The sequence below is a fragment of the Anopheles funestus genome, chromosome X (assembly GCF_943734845.2).
Source record: "Anopheles funestus chromosome X, idAnoFuneDA-416_04, whole genome shotgun sequence".
In the NCBI taxonomy this organism is placed as follows: Eukaryota; Metazoa; Arthropoda; class Insecta; order Diptera; family Culicidae; genus Anopheles; species Anopheles funestus.
The window spans coordinates 12871612-12892063 of record NC_064597.1 but is presented as its reverse complement, the minus strand read 5'-3'; the positions used below and the strand labels follow the sequence as shown (position 1 = coordinate 12892063).

Sequence of the window (20452 nt, the reverse complement as noted above, 5' to 3'; positions counted from 1 at the left end):
CTGAGTGGTTTCACTGATGCGGAAGAGAGCTTTAAGATGGTAGGCCTGTCCCTTCCTGGCCTCCCCCACCGCCCCAATCCACACACCTGCATCTAGCAAATGATGCGCTGATGCGAATTTTGCTAACGCTAATAGTAGTAGTTGTGTACGAATGCACTAAATAGGATGCATATGTGCACGAACCAGGGGGAGAGAACGAAGGCCACTTGTCCAACTGCCAAAATCGACGCCACCGATGCACACCCAAGGGGCTAAAACACGGAGACACACTCTGAAACAAAAACCAGATTCCTGTGCCAACAGTTTTACCCCCAGGTCTCGCAATGTTGTGGTGTGTAGAAAATGAAAGGAAGCGACGTGACAGACGGAAACGAAATGGTGCATTAGAGTGGATGAGGAGGGGAGTGGGGTTGCCGCCCACGGGTCGGGGGTGGATAATGTTAAATTAAACACCAGCACTTGCGAACCAGGCGAATGCGTTCCGCGGCAAACACTTTCTTTTACTTTTGCCTTCTACGACTTAGAAGATTTTATTTTTAAAGTACCTAAACATCTCACACATCTCTGTTGCCGTATGGGCACTGCACTTTGCATTATCATTGTGATCCGTTGCATTGTGCAACCTTTGTTTATGGAAAATATAATTCAATTAACATATCAAAATTAGCAGAAGGTTTTTGAGGTAAAAAGCAAACAAGAAAAAAACAATATTTAACACTAGAACTACCAAGCGTTTTAAGCGTTTTTCGTTCGTGGTTAATTTTTAAACAATTTCGAAAAGTTGGAATATATTTTATTATTTATTGGAGATCTTACTATAGAATATATATTAACATAGAATACATATTAATCTAAAATTCATGGCTTAAAAACCATAGAATTATTAAAATACATAATGTGATGATAATGAAGCGTTCCAGTCAAACCCAACTGCCATTTTATAGCAGATCTAAAGCGGTTTTCGAGCTATCGATCCCTTAAACCGAAACTTAAACGTCACTTAACCTGGAGGCTTTAAGAGACGTTTAGAATACTTAAACGCTTGCTTTCATGCAGTTCTTTACATCATTCCTGTTTGTCATCCAAACTGTCAAATGTCAAAGGCACCAATCAAAACAGAAATGCGATTCAAGCATTTCTCTAGCGGTTTCCATAATTTTTTTCGTAAATTATAGCGTTTATTTTAGACCAGCTGTCAATTGGAAAATGATTGATCCGGTAGTTCTAGTGTTAACAAGCGATAAGTAAACTCGATGTTAGACGAAAGTAACTATCTAAGGGAATGCATTTTAATTTGCCATCTTTTACACCCCCTCGAAATTTGAAACTCCCTCCCCTTCCTCATCCCTCTCTGCTAGCCAGACTTTGGTTATTATTTTTTCCCTATATCCTTTCAATCAAGTTGCGTAGAAATCACGTTCCAACTCGTGCAGAAGTGGTTCCGCACAGTAGTATCAAAAGGGAAAAAACACACCCATGTGGGTGTCTGTAAAGAAAAAACACATTCTAGCTAAGACATTTCTTTATTACTCTCAGCGAAAATAAATCAATCGCACTACTTGAAAAAAAAAGTCAGAACCATAAAAGATCATTAGGGGTGGAATTTTTTTCTTTTGTTATCTTTTCCATTCCAAAGAAAATGTGTTCCGGAGATATTAGTTGTTTCCTGGTAATGCTTCGGCCCGTGCTGAGAAAGCGTGCATTGTGACACACATCCACCTTCGCTTGCATTATCCTTTTGCACTTCCGTTCAACAGCCCCTTTCCGTTGCATGTCCCCCTCCCCACCGTCCCAACACTCGACACCGAACGATATCTCTGTGTGGCTGTGTAGTACGGGCACCTATTTTCGATATCGATCGTAACCCGTCATCATTATTATCGGGGCCAAAATGTCTCACCACCGTCCTCCCCCAACCACCCCCCGGGAGCGTTTTGTGAGCGAAAGGGTGTCAAACATCACCTCCTCCCTTCCATTGCAACCACCTTTCCCATCATCAAGCCTATTTTTCCCTACATTTCGCTTGTGTATGGGCGAATAAAGCAGGGTAATAAAATGCATTCAAGAGAAGCGCAATCATAATATGCGACGACACCCTCACTCATACTCTCTTTCATTCTTTCTCTCTCTCTCTTTCTCTTTTCTCGTACTGCATCTGAGACCGTTGCATAATGTTTTGGCTCTGGGCCCAGCAGCGCCCAGCAGGCGAAATGGAATTTATGTCGCTGTCGAAGTTGACCCATGATGAAGGGAATGAGACTGGATGGGACAATGTTCACAGAGAGTGAGGAAGCCCCCCCTCCTTCCTCTCTGCCTCTTTTGGAAAAGTAGGATGGAAAATGAGAGGTAAGCGAAGGGGAAAGGGAGGAAATTGAGGCAGTTGCAAGCATTCCGAAACGGAAAGCATTCGGTAGCGTTGCATATTTGAGCAGGTAACGTACACATGAAGGGATGATTGGTGGTACCGAGGCTTTAAGGGAATGGGGAAAAGCGGGAAGGATGGTTTGAACCTAAATCTGATTTAGGGGTAATGTATGGGGTGAATGAGAAGGGGAAGAGGGAGAGTTGTATCGGAAATGTATCGGAGGTTTGCGATTTCGAACCCATTCAGGATCGATAACTGGAGCAGTAGGTTAAACGCATCAATTAAGGATTGTATGTGTGTGTGTGTTTGGGGAAGTGAGAGGCAAAACTGAACCAAAAACGGTAGCCAAAAAAATGGGGAATATAAAAACATAAAATAGAAATAAGTTTTTTGCAGGTTGTTTTATCAACGAGAAAATGTTGATTTCAAATAAAGCACGAGAAAGATAAACATTTTTATACAAAACAATATTTAGGTTTAATAAAAAATAGAACTGTCTCCATTCATAAAAAATAAAACATTTATAAAAGCTTCTCCATGTACGTTTTCTTTTCGTATCACAATAATTCATTTTCGTAAGCACAAACAATTCATGACAAACAATATTGATTGAATTACGAATTGGAAAATTGTCTCCATTTTCTTCGTAGAATATGTATCTACATGTGTCTGTGTGACTGTGCGGAATCAGAACACATAACCTCAATGTCGATTATCATTGATTTTCGATTGAATTTTTCCCTACCTCGTACTTTAAAAGTTCATAACGGTGAGACACGCGTTTTATTGCCCTCAATTTGTAGCTATAAGGTGTCCATTTTGTTGCCCAATTTTAACACAAGTTAAATATTAAAAAAAAAATCTTCCTGTACTACTCTTGATTGAAACGAGCAACAGAAATTATTATTTAAACAAATACTTACAATAAACGCATGAAATAAATAAAAATATTTTTCGATGGAGCCGCCTGGTACCTTTCAGATTGCTGGTACAGATTGGGTGTGCACGTACCTGTAAAGAAGGAGAAAAAAAACTCTTTAATATTTTTGTGCTGAAAGACGTAGTATCATAATTGTTATGTTGTATTTAATCTTATTTCGAAATAAGTAATATTTTTTTTACACTATGTTAAGCTTATTATGTGTGTAGCACGTGAGCGTAACCTTCAAAACGCTTGTTTCGTTTATCGCTTCATTCTATTTTTCACATGGGACAAATGGATGGTGGAGGTGTCTGTCTAAAGGCGTAGTATGAAAGGTAGTGAACATGGCATGGACGCACACACATACACAGAGCACACACTACACCTTGAAAAACGCTAGCCCGAGCGGGAAAACGGGGTGGGTGGTGGGGGGAACGTTTGAGCAAGGTAACAATAATAAAATTCATTCCAACAAGAGCAAAAGAGGAAAATGGAGTGTGTGGGTTTTGAGGGAGAGTATTCTGGATGCGGGGTAGCCTCATCCCGGGGGTGACAACCGATCGTGTGTAATTGTTTCTGTTGGTCGCGCTGGTTGCGTAGTTGTGTGATGCGTGCTAAATGCATGCACGTCGCAACGGCCACTGGTGAATGTAACGACGGGCAGAACGAAGCTGCGTGTTCCAAGCGATCTAAAACGGACCGCAACCGGAGGGTGGGAGGGGGCTGAAACCAGGTAAAGAAGGGAAACGCGGACCCGAAGGGCATCGCGAGAAGGGCGCGAAAATGCAGGCGCAATCGTTCGCATTATATTAGCTAGGCCTGATGATGATCACGGAGCTAGATTGATGACAAGATTACGGGCGGACAACAACGATGCTGATCGATGATAAGCCAATATGTGGGGGACTCACATACACACACATTCGCATCCCATTTAGGGGCAACGAAAGTGAACCGATGGAATGGTGAACACGAAGGAATTTCTGGAATCGAAGTGACAGCAGATGGATGATGTATAATAACCTTTTTTTACTGTAAAAAATGCATTTCATTTCGAATTAAAAAAAAAACAAAAAAAATTGCAGAACTCGTGAGTGACCGTTCTAATGAACGAAATTTTCTTAATAAAAAAAATGCAATCATTAGAAAAAAAACAAAAATACTGTCATGCGGTTCTGCGTGGCCCTTTGACAGCTTTTTTTCTTCTTCCACAATTAGTGTCCCACCAGGAGCTGGAGTAGGGCGCAAATAAACGAATCACTCACGAGTTCCACAACATGTGTGTAATGAAGAAAACCGTTTACTGCGTTTTTTTTTTGTTACCCGTTTCACGGTAACCTAAAGGGTGGGTACACACCACCCTCGTTGCGTACAGAAATGACGATTCGGAATTGACAACTAGATGCATCATCCCTTCAATTCTGCCCTTTTCCCTCACTGCACCAACTCCCCCCCCCCACAGCAGCATCTTCTCATGTGAGAACTGTGGCGAGAGAATTGCGTCGAATGCATCATCATCCCCTACAACCTTCCACAAACCACACCCCTTACCCGCTGCGAAAGTCAACTTCAAGCGCAGATCGTGACCAATGCAACCTTGACGAGGGAAGAAGATGTTTCTCTACTCCTTAAAGGTAGCAGGGAACGTGTGCTTGCTGCGTGCATATGTCAACGACGGTAGAGACACGTCGAACCTACGAGGGGTGGTAACTCACCTGTCTTCTTCGCCCCTTCCGTTTTCCTCTGTCCCACACTTGCTCTAAAGAGAGTTTGTGGATTCTACGGCACACACTACTGCACTCAAAAAGCGATAATAAAAAAATAATACTTTGCTTTTGTTTGGTACGTTTCGATTTTGGTAATGATTTTTGTTTGTTTGCTGTTTGGTTTGCTTTTTTTGGCTTTCTTTTGAGTGATATTAAATTGTTGGTTTTAGTGTGTATACTGTTGTTTGCCGCTTCTGCAAAGCATTTAAAGGATCACGTTTGCTTATTAAAAACTTCTTTATTACATCATTATACACCAACTTAGCAGTGAACAACAACACGTGGACACTAGAAGATTGCTCACGAAACAAATCACTTTAAATATCTTAACCTAAATTTTTTTCCCCTGCGCAACTAAAACATCACATTTCAATAGCACTCAGTGAGGTATTACACACTATATTACGCATTTCCGGCAGGAAGATTGAGGAGGTGGGGGGTGTGAGGAAGTATAGCCGGCCTTACAATTAATGCAATAATCCATTCCTTCGGCTCATTTGGTCAATTCACTGCCCAACCAGCGGTGAAGCAGGCTGGGAGGCGGGCACAAAAGAAACAAACAAACTCGATGCTGTTGCACCGCACACTGCACAACTGCACACACTGAGGGTTGGTTGTGGTTCCGAGTTGACGATAACACCTCCTCGCGAGTTCACGCGCGAAAAACGCGTTCTCGAAAAAAAAAATCAAACAAAATAAAAACCACGATACGTTACGTACGCGCACACACTTTAAAGCAGAGAAACGCATACGAGGCGCGCGCACACCCGCACACACATCCGGTCGGTTGTGCACCACAGACGCATCTGAAGCAGCTGAATGCACCACACGTTTGCCAATGCCAAGGCCGCGTTGTGTGTGTGTAAGTGTCCCGCTACAAAGAGGTGCAGCAACAACAACAACAACAACAAAAAACCTAACCGATCGATTTCCGTCCACAGACTGATCGATCTTCCGATTTTCCGACCGCTCATTTCCGAAGGATGGATTTCTGGGGAAGGTATAGAGAAGTGTAAGGGGTTGCGAAGCGTTAGAGGGTGTGGAAGGGTCTTACAAGCGTAACTACCCCCCCCCCCCCCTCCGCGCCCCGCTCCCCTTCCGACACCATTTGTCGCTTCTTAAATCGCGTGGTGTGTGTGTGTGTGACAAACGGTGGAATAATTTTATTTTCGTTTGTAAATCCACTAGCAAGTGGTACATCTTCGTACGGTAGTAAACACTACAGGGAGCCTGTGTCCACTTGGTGAAGGAGAGGCAAGACAGTGCGCGCACCGCGTTTAGGCAAGTTTGAGCAAGTGTGAGCTTTGAATGGATGAGGAGAAAGCCCTCAACCGAGCCAAAAAGAACAAAAAGGGACGTAACAAAAACGAATCATTCCCCCCCCTTTCTCCTTCCCAAATGAAAAGGAAATGCGAATGAAAGCGAAAGCGTAATGGGTGACTTATACAAATAAATAATTACTTTCAGCTTAACTAACTCTCACCCTGATATGATAATTTTTATATATAAGTTTATAAAAAAAAATTTAACAATTTAAACGAACACCTTCCTCTTGGTACGATAGTCTACAGTGCACTAATATTCGATGTTGAGAATTACAGTGATTATCCGGCTGACCGGTTAAACCGGGGGTTCACGTTTATCCGTGAACCTTAAACTGACAGTTGTGTTGATCTTTTGCAACGAATGTCAAGTTGGTATGAAAAAAAACATATTACAGTAGAACGTCGATTATCCGGCAGGCGGATTAACCGGCGGATGGGTTAACCGTGCGCCGAAAATTGACAGCTGTTTAACCGTGGTGAACATTTGTACTGATGTCAGGTTGGTTAAAATTATTAAAATAAAATTATTAAACATAAAATAATTAAAATGATTTTATTTTACGTTCTAAATTTTAATTGCTATTGATCCAGAATCTTTTTTGGCATTAAAAGGACTACCATAGTATAGTATATAGGAGCTTTATACGCTTTATCTAGATATATAAATGGCCTTGACATTTAAGGGACTTTTATCCGTGGAAATCGATTAACCGGCATATGTCCGGTCCCGCGCACCCTGGATAATCGACGTTCTACTGTATTTGCAATTGTACACCTAAATAAAAAATTTTCTTGACAATTTAACGTGTTTAAAGTGCAAAAAAGTGTAATTATATTTTATTTTCCTTTCGAAGCTTCAAATATTGCATTATAAACCTATATTATGACACATAAAGGTGGATGACTGATTATTCGTGGGAACCGATTAACCGGCGTTGATAGAAAAATTGTAAAATTTAAGTACGAATAACTCATAAACAACCATTCTAATCCAATACCGCTGTGTTTTCTGTGTAAATTAACTCAACTCTGAAGGCGCCCGGCATGCAAAAGTTTTCTAATTGCAGTATTTACGGCTCTCATGAGTTTCTCGCAAATTGCAAACTTTTGCAAGAAACCTGGAACGCGCACAAAAATGCTTGCAATTTGCAAACAACTGTCAGTTCGCTTAGTGAGTGTTTGCATGAGTTACCGTAACTGCAAAAGCAAATAAGTTGGCAACGAACTCACGCTTGCAAAAGCGATTTTTGTCTTCGCAAATGTGATTTGAGTGCTTTGCAAAATTTTGCGCTTGCAAAATATACGGTTGCCAGGCGCCTTGTCAGTCACAAAAAAATGGCGATAGTAAGTGTAAAAAAGAAAGTGTACCTGAAGATTCCAAACATGCGTGCGTGTACACATCGTATTATGCCGCCATACATCACGTACCGTTCACTGCTCAAGTCCGTGAAGAGTCAGACAACAGACGGTACGATGAGTCAAGACAGCATCATCTTGATCCCTACTGTCATCTAAGGCATACAAACACACACACACACCTACACATGACTGGTCTGAACCACTCACATTCCCTAGTAGAAGAAAATAGAACTTATCCGGTGTGATTCATTCTAATGAGTGTTCGTTTGCATCTCGTATTGCCGGATGATCGTTTGCCAAAAAACTGAAAATAAACTGCTAAATTTGCTCCAAATGATTGATTTTTTGAACCGATTGAACAGTTGCTTCTCGTGCATGGACGTGGACGTACATGTGTGTTTTGCTCGGGGGTGCAAAACTCTAAGTAACGTGGTTCGATTGCTATGGAAAGAAAACATAAAGGAAGATAGTTCGAGGTCGAGGTGTGCGTGTCTGAGCTTCTTCTTTATCCGATCGAACAGCTGTGTCACCTGTTAGTATGCCACTAGTTTTATGCCACTGCTCATGCTGGATGCGCGTGCGATAGAGAGAGAGAAAAAGAGAGAGAGAGAGAGAGAGAGAGAGAGAGCGAGACAGGGAGAGAACACCGCAATACACATGGTGCACGAAATTGGACAACTGTGCAAACGGTTAGATGCATTCCAACACAAACGCACAAACACGCTTCGCAGCCTTCCACAGAAAGAAAGATGGTGCTCAGCTGTCAAAGTGACATTAGCTAATTGTTTTGTTGATCGCACTGGATAATTGCGTACGCGTGTGCTCCAGAGTACGTGCTCTTTTGCGTGGGATGGCGAAGCGTTTAAAAACGGCTTCGGATAAGCACACAGCACTCAACACTCATCGAAACCTCATCGAAGCAAGCAATGTTAACAGTTCTGGCTTCATTTGAATAATAATATAATAAATTACTCAACTACTACCACAATCTCTATTTGGGTGCGTACACACATACACCATCGTCTTTCATCGTCTTTAACTCTCCCAAAATTGTGTGCATAAACTATACCTCACGCGCGTCTTCAAAACAGCATCCAAAAAACAAAAAAAAAACGAAAGAAAAAATTTCCCAGCGCCCTCCCAGCGAACAAAAATCCTCAACATACCGCACAGCACACGAAAAGGCGCTTACGTAAAAACTGCATCTCAAACCAATGTCAACGGAAGACGTAACGGGGAGAGAGAGAGAGAGAGAGAGAGAGAGAGCAAAAAAGAGAGGAAGAGAGAAAGAGAAGGAGAGACAACGCGCGTGTAAGCAGAGGAACGGAAACGACCCAAAATCCGAAAACGCATGCGGCGTCGCGCGCATGGCGTTCAATGTCAAGGTCGCGGCTGGGTGCGCACTGTTCGTGGGGAGAAGGGGGAGGGAGGGGTGCGGCGTGTAGTAGAAAGTGGGTGCACTGCTGCTTAAATCACTCACTCACTCACGCGTACCGACATTTATTTATTCAATCGAGCTGCTTCGCTCTCTTTCCTTATATAAACATATCCTCTTCGCACGTAAAACAACTTCGCATATGTCTTTCTCCCTCTCTCTCTATCTCTCTCTCTCTCTTTCTCGCTCATCTCGCAAGGGTTGACATTGGTAACGGACTGTTGAAAAAAAAATCGCGCCCCATTCCTCTTATGATTTACTGTTCCCGAACGAAGGGAATGTTGGTGTGATGTGCGTTGAAAGCGCGTGCAGAAAAAGGGCGGAACGGGGGGGGGGACTCTCTTTGCGCACACATATGCACTGCGCCCCGTGTGTCACTGGCAGGGTTGCACATATTGCGCTGCAACGGAGCATCATCGATCGTGACCGGGAGGGGAGAGGGGAATGGGGGCCTGCGTTTTCCTGCGTCACACACATTTTCCTACCGAACACCGTCCCTTTCCCTCCCTTCACCATACAACACAAGTCACAACATATTTCATTCTGCTTCCTTTGCACGCACGCACACGGTTAATAAAGTTGCATGCGCACATGTTGGGTGTTTGATACGCCCGTGCAGTGGTTAATTTTTGTTTTTGCGCAATTTCGTGCTTACTTTACCCAAAGGGCATCTTGTACCGGATCAGGAATGAAGAGAGCACAAGGGAGAATGAGAGAGAGAGGGATAGAGATAAAAAGAGAGAACGAGTGAGTGTGAATGCGTTCGAACGAGAGTAATGCGTGCGTAATGAGGAAATAAGTGCGAAGGTGTGCGAAGGAATACAGACGAATAGAGAGAGAGATAGAGAGAGAGAGCGACATAGAAGGGGATGGGCGAGATGGGTGGGAGATCGTTGACACACCGGTGGTTGTATGCGGTTTGTTTTTGCTTTTTCTTTTTTGTTTTTTATTTGTCGCCTCCGTTCGTTAATTATATTATTACGCGATTTTTTTTTGTTTCGCTCGTGTTCTTTATGCGTTCTTTTATTGGGGGTTACACAGAAACACGCAAACGGATTAATCTTGCGCAACCTATTCCCATTTTTTTTACCGTAAGGTGGTAATGGTAGTAAGATTTTTTTTTGGTTAATCGTAAAAGAAATTATTTCAACCAAAGTACAATTCACTAAACATTGCGTGTGTTGTAGAATTTCATCCACACGAGATTTATGATAATCGTACTTTTAAAAGATCGTCTCATAATTAACCTCATTTGTATTGTGTTTCTGTTCACATAATAAAAAATCATTTAACCGGCATTTGTCTTAGACCGTGCGTTATCCTTCCACCATAAAGAGGATGTTAATTATTTGCATATATTAACACACGCACACATCTACGAACTAAGCTAAAACACACTGTATTATCGATTCACCGATGAGTGCATTCTCGAATCGGGTGCTATATTTAGCCTGCTCAAAATGTGTGTCTGTCAGGTGCATATTGTTGTGTGCAATTTTGCTAGAATCATCACTCCAAACACGTCGATGCTTGTCTACACACAACCGTAACGAAAGATGCGCCAAACGCGCAGGTGTAAATATATATATATATGCATGCTGGCGTTGCACCGGCAACGCAGAGATAGAATGGAAAAAAGGAAGATGAGCGTTGTACCCCTCTGTATGGGTAGAGAGGTTACATAAAAGGTGTAAAAGACTGATTCATCTTAATAATCGACACAGGGTCGGAAAAGTGCAATTGTGCGCAGCCATTTCTTTTGATGACAGAATAACCATTGGCTGTGTGTGCGTGAAAAAAGCGAATGGAATCTGTTTTTGCGAAATAACTCATGAGAGCGATACAAGCAGTAAACACAGTTTGAAAACCGAGATTTGAACTCTCACTCTGCTTGTGTCGCATTACCCACATGGAGGCTTCTCGCTCTTACCAATTACGCTGTTAAGCACATCTGACCAACATGCGGCTGATAAGCGACCAGTATCATCCGTTAACGAAATATCTACGAGAGAGTAAATCACTTACAGTAGCATTTGCATGTATAAAGACGACTCATAATAACAAATCGTATTTCAATACTGATTGTTTTTTTTCTTCATATAGCTATAACCCCACTATTATTTTTATACCGAACTAAATAAAATAAAAGTATAAATTTCAATCGCACCACGTACGAAATAAGATGCACATATAGCTACACACCTGGCGATCACACACTAATTATACTGCCGGAAGAAAAACAACAAACTGCAGGCACGCAATGGAAAGGCAAACAAAAAAAAGAAGGCGCCACGCGATGATGACGTTTAGACGGGGTGTGTAGAAGGCCGTTGGCTCGTTTAATGTGTGTGGTGTGTATGTTTCCTTTCTGTATATAAAACTCTTGTCTCCATCAGTCGTTTTTAGTTCTTGTTGTTTTTGTACCGTTTACCGGGACCAAGAATAACTGGGCAAAAAAAATAAAAATAAACGGATGATGGAGAAGTGCGAAAATACGCTAAATTCGTAACGATATATCTTCGGTTTGCTTCGTCTTGTGCGTCTGGCATGTGAGTTGTGTTTTTGTTTTTGTTTACTACGTCTCTCTTCTATAAAAACGAACGATCAAAGGAGAATGCAGTTTTGCATTTGTGGGCTTTTTTTTTTTCCTTTTGTTTGTTCTTCCCGGTCACCCCTTTTTTTTTTGGATGAGGAAACGAAAAGCAAAAGTAAATCTGTGTCAGTGTGTTTGCGGGCCCCTTAAAATATCTCCGGCAGTACCGCGGGCCGGGTGTGTATATCTTTGCACAGGCTTGCCCAACTGCTTTTACGTTGCCTTTTCCTTTTCATTTGCTTTATCTCCCGGGGTTTGCTCCATTGATCCCGCGGGCAAGTCAAATGTAATAAGAACGCAAACGCAAACTCCCAGTTGAAATATATGCAAACAGGTTTGGCTTTATTTTGTTTGTTGCTGTTGCTTCCCTTCTAGCAGGATGATTCTTGTACCAAAACTTTCACATTCGATGCTGCACCGGCTTTTGCTACCTTTGTTTTGTGTACGTTGCATCATAAGTATTCCTACATTTATATGCTGGTAAGGTTGGATGGGATGTTTATTGCCCTTTTACTGATACAAAGGTACACACTCCAAATTAGATGGCGTGCGTATAAAACCAAAAGCATTGGATGGGCAGGGCAAAACACCCTATACCTAAAACCCAATCCACAAGTGTAGTTGATGATGGGTGTGCATTTCCGGCGAGGTAGGTTTGGGTTTCAAAACACACAGACACACGCACACACACACACAAACACACAAGAAAACAGAGCAAAAGCAACCGAAAACGCAATCTCCGCCAGTAGCGGGGCGAAATGAGGAAGTCACCGCCGGAACGCATTCTAATTAGCCAAAGTTGCAAAAACACTGGCCGGCGGTAGGAGGAGGGGAGAGAGCATACAGACTGCAAAAGGGGGAAAAGAGCCTAATATGCACACGCAACGTGTGCAAGATGCACGCGTGCCGTAATTGCACGCAAAACGACAAACAAATGAGGTAGAGGGAAAAAAACCAAGGAGCTGAAGGGAGAGTTGACCATTCTCTCCATATCTCTCTATCTCTCTCTCTCTTCCTTTCTGTTTAATTTTTGGTGTAAGTTTTGATGTTGCATGCCATTGCGGACACCGGCGCGCCATTGCCGTTTGGAGTTACCGAAGAGAAGAAAAAGGAAAAGCTTTGGCTTGCCATAACACCGAAGACGCCCCCAATAGTGCGGTAGAGACATGTCGCGACGATCCCTCTCACCTGCACAACCTGCGGATGAAGAAGTGGTGTAGAAAGGAATCTTATTTTTCAGCCTCAAGCGCACACACACACAAATGCTCCCCTCTAAAGCGTATTGGAATAATATGCTTCCCATTTTTTTTTGTTTCTTCTCGAAGTCTAAAGCGCATTCGTGTGGTCGGCGTCTTCGTGCGTGTTTCCAACGTGCGTACCCCGAATTAATGGCGTCTCGCTGAAGGGAAGTCACTGGTTCGTAACTGGTACCGACAATGGACGAGACTATAGACATTTGCGCGCTTCGCTGTAGTTGTTTGTCAAATAAGACACACGAATTACCAACACCAGAAGCGTCCGTACTGCACAAAAAAAATCTTGAAGATCCAATAATATCTACATAGATATGGAAGATCTCCCAACTGCTGCTTGATAGGAGGTAATGCAATCGTGCGCATGGTGCCTAATTACGACTAAGGTCATCCACTTCTCATTCTTCGTATTTCGACGCTGTAGTGATAGCGATAAGCAGTGCTCCAGAAGAATTTGGACGTCAAAATATATCTCTCCAAAAAACCACAACTTCACCCGCCCAACGAAAGCTGAAGTGTCACTAAACACAGAGAGGTGTTGTCGGTTTGCTCAAGCTGTTATCTGTTGCAGCTCTCGGGTGCTCCACACGACAAACGATTGCATATCACCTCAATATCCCACCCTATTGTGGGGAGAGAGTGCAACGACCTCACGAACAGGTCCCCCTCCCTGTATCCAAACTTAATTGTGAGTAATTTCCGAGAATAGACTTTGTTTAAGTTTTACCAACTCGCAATATACGGCTAGCTTTTGTACGAATCGATCTTAAACGATCTACACCACCGGAGCTCCGAGGAATGGTCCGAAATGTACACGCGCGCTCTCCAAACACGTCATCTCGGGTACGCGCGATAATGCACAAATTTTACACAACAAATTTTACACCCCATTGCAGGGGGATACACACATACACCAGGCGTCGTTGTTGGCCAGCTGCACCACAGCACCAGAGCAGAGTGTGTGGGGTTGGAAGCGGAACTGGGAGGTTAGGTTTGCTGCAACTCGTGATAAGAAATACACCGTAACACCGTCAAATTCTTCTCGTGCGAAAAGAAGAGTGGTAATGCCGGTTGCGTTAGCGGAAGAAGGAGAAGAGAAGAGAGGAAGGAGTATAAACACACCCTGGCGGGGTTTTTGGTGTGGAGTTATATGTATTGGAGGAGGGGAAGGGGGGGGGGAGAGAGGTTCGAGATAAGCAGGTCCCGCGGCGCATTCTTATCGCCCCGAACCACACAACACGTCAAGAGCCTGTGTACAAACTTTGGAACGGGCGAAGCACAGCAAACGAGACGTAAATTAATGCCCAATAGTATATGAGTTGTCCAAATGTCCAGAAGTTCAGGTTTTTGGGAAGGACAGGAAGATTTTTGAAAGAAACCGATTACTGTTCAATCAAGACATATTGTTTGCAGTCCATCATGAGGATCTAACCAAAAATCTTTCATCACAAATTCTCCACAACATTTAGACGAGGGTTCTTGAGAAATCCATCAGATATTCATATCTCATGTAAGACCGAACGGACATCTTCAACGGTAGTGCCTTAAGCCAAATGTACACCACGCAAATACATTCTACTTTTTTGGGCGAGAAGAACTCCACATCCGCGTTCCAAACAAATGTTAGTTCCTGCATGCGGTGTATTGTCCCCAAATACCCATTCTAGCCAATATTTTTTACGCATTCGATGATGACGAGAATGTGCAGAGGCCGGGTGATGCAGAATATATGCACGATAATGTGTTCGCACTCTATCGTGCTGTGTTCTTCTCTCTCTCAGCTCTCCGTTCTTCTCTATCGCTTTATGCAATGGTTTCGCTCGCCCTTACTACAGTGTGGCATTGAGGATGTTGAGATGGTCTACACCGCTCAGCTGATGATGCAACGGCAATGTCGTTACGCAACCCGGAGAAGTAACACACAGGGAAAAAACCCTCCCTCATTCGCACACACCACTGCAACTGTGTTGGGAACTGGGAACGAAAAATCACAAATATTACGAACCGATGGTTCAAAATAAGGGTTGCAAAAAAAAGTGGAGTGACTTTAGACCAATCACTATTGCAACCCAAAAAGAGGAACATTTCATTAAAAATAAAACGTCCAGATGAGTTACAGATGTGTCCCGCTATTACACATGTGAGTATTAGGTTCCGTAAAGTACTTGCATAAATATGTGTTTATGTGTCATTTTAACGACAGGCTGCAATGTCTGTTTGGAAGATGCAGATGATCACTGTGCACTAATTATAAACCTGAGGTGCAGCAGCAACAACAACGCCTCACAGCGTTTTTGGTAGATTTTATTACCTCAACGAGGGTTGCGCTTGAGGTTGGCTTGTCTTGCTTTGCGCGTTTTTGCACATTACCTCGCACCTGACCTACCTCCTCACCACTACCACCCTCTCTCCTCTTCCCTTCGCCACCCCGCCTACATCCTCCTACCCTCGTCTATACACATCTGAAATTATTTGAAAATGCCAAAATATATTGCCAGCCAGTATGCAAGCAACGGGATGGAATGTTGGCAGAAGAGCATTCTACTGCTGCAACGTGTGTGTGTGTGTGTGTCTGGCGCTATTTTTAAGTACACAGTCGTGGGGCACACAGCACAACAACAGCATCTGCACCTTCTACCTGGTCAGCTGCTAACTTCCTTCCTGCGAGCCCTTTTTTTTGGTTGTTGACCGAATTATTACGAGAATAAATCTAAGCGTTATGTGACGTTGCCTCCACATCCAAACTGGAGAGGCGCTTCTCTGTGATCTTCCTAAATATCACATACTCCCATTTTCTCCACGTCCACAGGCAGACACAGACGAGTGTAGCTTAACACCTATTTGTGAACAGAGTTGTTATTTCAGTGCGGGTGAATGTGACCTCTTCAAAGAGCTTAGCATCGCAACAACCTCCCATTTCACCCCCACACCCCAAAATGATGCATCAACTGCTGAGTTAAACAAAACTGCTGACGGTCGTACATCGGTACACCTGGTCACGGGACACTGTTCGAAGAAAATTCGTGGATCGATAGCACTTTTACCGTTAAATTAATCCACTCACACTCTCCCCACACCCTCAAACGCACCCACAACAAAACGCAATGCTATACAATCCTTCCTAATGGGAGCTGTAATCGATCATACCAACCTACCTCCCCTCGGGGAGGTTATTCATTTACGGTTAGGTGAACGAAAGACGCACCAATAAGCAAAAAAATGGTCGTTTTCCTGGAAAATAATGGTGCAATAGTTGACACAAAACGTTCTGGGTGTCGTCATTTGGCACACATTACAAAAAAGAGTTCTTTTAGGGGGTGAGTTGGAAACAAAAATAACAACAGAAAACAAAATTGCCCCAAACCAGGGGCGGCAAACAACATTGCGCGTTTGGCAAGACGATTCCAAAAGCTTTCGGAAGGCGTTTGTGTGTGTATGGTGGCCTTCATGGTTTTTGATGCTTTGGTGATATTTTAGTGATTTTTTTTGAGTGCAAAAAAAATCATTAAAAATGGTTCCATACTAAACACTGAACCTAATATAGGATGATGAGTTTTATTTTTTTATTTGACAAAAAACCCCCCCACTGCTTTTGTGCAATGCGAAATGAAACCAAATTAACGGAAGCACGCATACATCACCCGATTAACATGCTGAGGGAGGAAGAGAGAATAAAGAGAGGGAGAGCACCCCTTCTCTCTCTCTCTCTTTAATTCGCCGTCGTTCTCTCTGTTTTGCACCGTCTACCATGTATGCACACGCAGCGAGCCACCCAACAATACAATTGACACAATTTGCAGTGCCAAGGGGGTGGGTGAGGGTGAGGTGGGGGGGGGGTGAATTCCGTGTGCAAAACTTACGGGAGGATGCAACCGTTCACGCCTGCGCGCACCATCATCCCCGTGTTACATTCAAGAGCAGATCGGAACGTACGCCAACAACAAGAACAAATAACAAAAATTTAGTAAAATAATTTATTTGATTGATTGAGAGGAAAATAAAACAACTTTTAGCCATTTTTTTCCATCCCTATTCCCCTTTCCTTCCCTACGGGCCACCCCAAATGTCACACGAAACGCGTGCGCAAGTGCTTCCACTACGCACGCACGCACGCAACAACGAAAAATGCTTCCTCTTCCTCATCTTTTCACTCACTTGCATTATTCTGTTAAAAAAAAATCGCACACACGCAAAACATACAGCCAGAGATAGACGAGTTACAGTGCGCACCGATTGCAGTGAACACTCCTCTTCCCCTTCCCACCACACTCCTCCTCCACCCATCCACACCCCCCAAAATCTACCGTTCACCGGCAGTTCCATACCCATCATGTGTCCTCACATGACACGTTCGCGCGCATATAGAAGAAGCCGCGTGTATGCGTACTTGACACTGACATTGACAATTAATCGTCGTCAAGCGCGTCAACCTGCCTCTACCCCTTTCCCGCTACTTTGCGCTAACGGCTGCACGCGGTTACGACACACGCTTGTGTGTTTTGCACCCTCTCCCCACCCCCTTCCTACTCTTCCGTTTTCAATCCTCCCACCCCCCCTCACCAACCACAAATGCACTTCTTTATAGATGCAACAGAAAAACAAAATTCTCTCTCTCTCTCTCTTTCTCTCTCTCCCTCTATTCATCATACCTTCTTTATCACTTTTTCCTCCCACTCATCCCTTATCACTCTATCATCCTGCCACATCGTCCCCCACCCCTCACCCCAAGACTCCCTTCCCACCCCCCTTTCATCCACACGCTTCTTTAAGCGACCCGCTGCAAGAGCGGTGTATGCGCGCGCGCAAGCACACTTTTTTGCATTCAAAACGGTTTTGCAAACCACCATCATCAACCTTCCCCCTCGGTAACACACTAAAATCTAGTTTGTGTTTTTTTTTTTTGCTATACCCACTGCACTTTTGTTACTGCAGCCAAGAGATAAGGGTGTGTTTATTGTGGCTGTATGTGTGTGTGTGTTGGTTTAAAACCGGCGTGATTACTACACAACCAACCATCCCATCTGAGTGCGCTGCGCGGTACAAAACCAGTGTATATGTGTGTGTGTATTTTTATTGCGCTCGTTTTTTTTAGTGTCACGCAAAATACGTTTCTCGCCCGCTTGTGCAGCAATATGAAAATGAATTCAAAAAACGGAACGAGTGTTTGGGGGGCTTTTTTTTCAATACCCGCCGCACGACAAACTTGCGTAAGCGCCAATGTCAACTGAGGAGGTTCTCTTCTGGTATTGTGCAGCATATATAGTAATAGAATCGATCAAAAAAAGGGTTACTCAGTCGAAGTGTTTTTTTGTTTTGTTCATTTTTGTTTGTGTGTTAAATGTAAACATAATATTACATTATCGAGTCGTTCAAAAACGGCGAGGTGATTTTAAAATGGTGCAAAACTTTGTTTACATTTCATAGTTTATAACGCTGGCAAAAAAACCAAATAGTGTATGCCAGGGGTGAGTAAATAAGGGGTAATATGGAAGGTTGAGTAATAATGTTTATAATCAATTGTTGCGAACCAAGACCAAACAAGAAAATAAAAAGAGGCCAACTTTTATACACACACACATATTAAATTGAAAATTAAATTTTTGAATTAATTAACTACGCAGAAAATGTAGAGGTCACCCTGTGTGTAGTTCATTTTTGATGCAACAAATCAATTCATTTTTGTTGTTGCAATTTTGTCGCAGCACAGAATCACTCTTTTTTGGAAGCGTTTGCTTTGCAGCCAATACTACAATAATCAAGCTCAGAAAAATAGTTGACTAATAGTAGTTTAGTAGAAGAAACAGTGGAAATTTCCCTTTTCGAAAGCTGAATGAATTTTTTAAGCATTCCCCTTTCGTAACTTTGATACAGGAAATAAAATAATAAACTGCAATAATACAACCTGGCTGCCTGACACGGGATAAAGGGCACAGAAACATAACCGCAACAAAAAGAAATGAAATTGTACGTAATTTCACAACTGGAAAGATTACCCAATAGCACGTAATTTTTTAGAATTGAAAACAGAAGCTTATTTTGTTTTTTTTTTTTTGTTTGCTTGACTGTACACTTACTGACGTTTTTATTGTTTCAATTCATTTAATTTATTATTATTTTATTTATTTTATTTTATAATTTGTTTTGTTTTGTTTTGTAATTTTTCATAATATGTTAATTAATGTTATTATAAAGAAAGTTATGTAATCTTTATACCGAAAATTATTATACAAAACAAAAAAAATATAATAAACAGACAAGTCAAAGATCAATTCCCCTAGAAGGATAAAAGGCACAAACAGAGATTATAAGTTAAAAAGTAAAGAGAGAAAAAAAGCAATACAAAAACAAAACCACAAACAGATCAATTTTTCTGCCTTCTAGTAATATCAAAGGAGAAAAAAACTACAACTACACTACAACCACACGCAACAAAACGCATTGCGAAGGAAGAACAGGAACCCAGAAATATGAGGTGAAATAAGTGTACGCAATAATTGAAAAAATCTGACAGAATGTGAATCCAGCACAAGTTGTGGGGAGGAATGGAAAATGAAAAACAAAAACGTCACTAAAATGCATTCCGTAAGAGAAAAGAAAACGATGCCAGGTTAGGTGCATTGCAAACGCATCGAAACGCATCGAAACGCCTGCAGAAAGAAACAATAAGAGGAGAAAAGTGGTGTTGGTCTCTTGCCTTTAATTCGTTTCTGTGCATCATTACTTAATATCATCGTTATTAGTGTTTTATTTTTTCATTCTTTGCTTGTTTTTTATTGTTTTTTGTTTTGCACTTTCCCGTTTTGTTCCTCTTTCTTTTTATCCTTTGTGTTTCAGCTCTACATACACACGTTTATGATTTTGCTTTCTTTATCACATTATCTTCGTCTGCTTTTTCTTTTTCACTTCTCTTACTTTCATTTCTTGTCCTGCATTTACTTCCCTTTTTTTGCGCTTACTTCCCTCTTTTCCTTTTTTTTCTAGCTATTCCTTTACCTTCTTTTATTTCTGTTCCCGTTGCGTTTCATGCGCGTAATAATGTCTTTTTTGTTTTGCAATTTTATTTTATTTTTTTACTTTTCTTACCAATTCCATTTTTCTTAATCTTTTCCACACGCTTGGAAATGCCCGACAATATTGGCGAAGGGTAATTTTATGCGTTGAAAAACACACGTACACGCGCACAAATCACCATCATCATCATCGGTGATTGTTGGCCATCACCTAAACCTTCATCCACTAAAACCCCTCTTACCGCCCACATCACCACCTTCTCCTCAAACCCTTTCACCGCAAAAGACATTTCGCAAAGTGAAAACGCATTCCGAGATGTGTCGCCCAGTGTAAATGCAATTTTTCTCTCCCTTTTTCCACCTACAAAAACACACACACACATGCATTCATAGTCATCCCCATCATCACCCATTCGCAATGAGC

The 20452-nt window shown here is 42.3% G+C and overlaps 1 protein-coding gene across 12 annotated transcripts in view; it reads right to left on the bottom strand.

The window, feature by feature from the left end:
* LOC125766168 (mucin-19-like) overlaps positions 1–20452 on the bottom strand; it is a 130635-nt gene that overhangs the window by 78153 nt on the left and 32030 nt on the right. The window contains exons 1-2 of one of the 12 annotated variants that reach the window (XM_049431969.1): positions 6537–7754; positions 3289–3376 (exon numbers count right to left, since the gene is read on the bottom strand). The exons of 4 other annotated variants lie outside the window; for them this stretch is intronic. The gene's annotated coding sequence lies outside the window, so the exon portion shown is untranslated. 7 more of the 12 variants (XM_049431951.1, XM_049431882.1, XM_049431908.1 and 4 more) reach the window with 7 other exon arrangements.